This window comes from Cicer arietinum, chromosome 3, assembly GCF_000331145.2.
Source record: "Cicer arietinum cultivar CDC Frontier isolate Library 1 chromosome 3, Cicar.CDCFrontier_v2.0, whole genome shotgun sequence".
In the NCBI taxonomy this organism is placed as follows: domain Eukaryota; kingdom Viridiplantae; phylum Streptophyta; class Magnoliopsida; order Fabales; family Fabaceae; genus Cicer; species Cicer arietinum.
The window spans coordinates 28,913,847-28,915,415 of record NC_021162.2 but is presented as its reverse complement, the minus strand read 5'-3'; positions in this window follow the sequence as shown (position 1 = coordinate 28,915,415).

Below are 1,569 nucleotides of genomic sequence, written 5' to 3'. Positions count from 1 at the left end.
TCTATTGTCCTTTCTTACCTCTTTCTTTGTGTGTAGTGGGGTTTTGGTTTGACCAGCCAGATATGAATTTTGAAAGTAACTTTAACTGCTAGTTTCACTCTCTTGGAGTCTACAACAACACTATGTATTATGTCATGTCTCTATACAAACATTAAACAAAAAATCATCTTACATTTCATGGATCTCCTTAGTTTACTCTGAAAATGAATTGTTTGTAATAAAAAGTATCTCTAAGGAGATCTTGATTATAAGTAATGATACTTCTTTAGCTAAAAATTTATTAAAAATAAAATAAAAACAGTAATGATATTTTAGTTGATACTGATTTGTTAAATTATACGAGTCATCTAATTTTGCATGAATGGCAGTGATTTGTTTATAATATAAGTAATTTAATCTTACATGAATGATAGTGATTTGTTTGACTGCATAATTAATGGAAATTAATTATGATTGCTATGTCTCCTCTTTTAATATTTTTATTTTGTTTCATGCTTTCCTTAATTGCAACATTATAACATAATGACATTATTATTATTATTAGAGTTAAATAAATTTTTAATTTTTATAAATATATTCTATTTTATTTGTTAATTTTTTTTAAATAATGGTTCTTCAAATCTTTTATGCCAATAATTTTAGTCCGTCAAGTAGTCAATTCATGTCGAATTTTTTAATAAATTTTTGAAGACATGTTTAGAATATTAGAAGAATCACCTCTACAAAAATTTAGATTTCTTTAATAAAATATAAATTAAATATAAATATTTTCATGTCAAAAGCTTAAAAATTTATATTTATATTAAAAAAACACCTAAATTTTTGTGCGAGAGATTCTTATAATATTTTAAACATATTTATAAGAAATTATTCAAAAATTCAAACGATAATTATTAATTGATTTAAAAGTAGAAACCAAAATTGAAGATAGAAAATATTTGAAGAATCATTATTTAAAAAAAAGTTAAAGGTATTAGAAACAATATATATATATATATATATATATATATATAAACTTAATTATAAAATAAACAATTACGTTATGAATACTTAATTAAATTATTTATTTAGATAGAATCTAGATGCGTATTGTATTATTGATTTTTGTTGTTCAATGTCAAAATAACAGTAAAGATTATTTAAAAATTATTTAGGTTCTTCAAAGATGTGTAAACAGAATCAAATAACAAAATTAAATAAAGAAATCAACCACAACAACCATAAGTAATGGACTCCTTAAAGAGAGGTATGTCCCAATTTAGACACAAAGAGGATGCAAAGACTTGTCATCTGTAAAGTGACAAAATTTACTATGTATCCAATGGTGGGTCCTTCATTAAAATACTACAGTTTATGGTATTGATCATGTCCCATGTATTATGTTATGTTATGCATATTTTGCATTGGACTTCCTAGTTAGACTAATGTTTTGGTGGCTCAGTTTCAGACCAACACAGTAGGAATACTTTACCTTAAAATAAAAGTGAAAGTGGGTCACTAATTTAATTATTTAATCTGTGAGATTGGATGAATTAATCTTTGAAAAATAAATACAATTTGAATAAATCA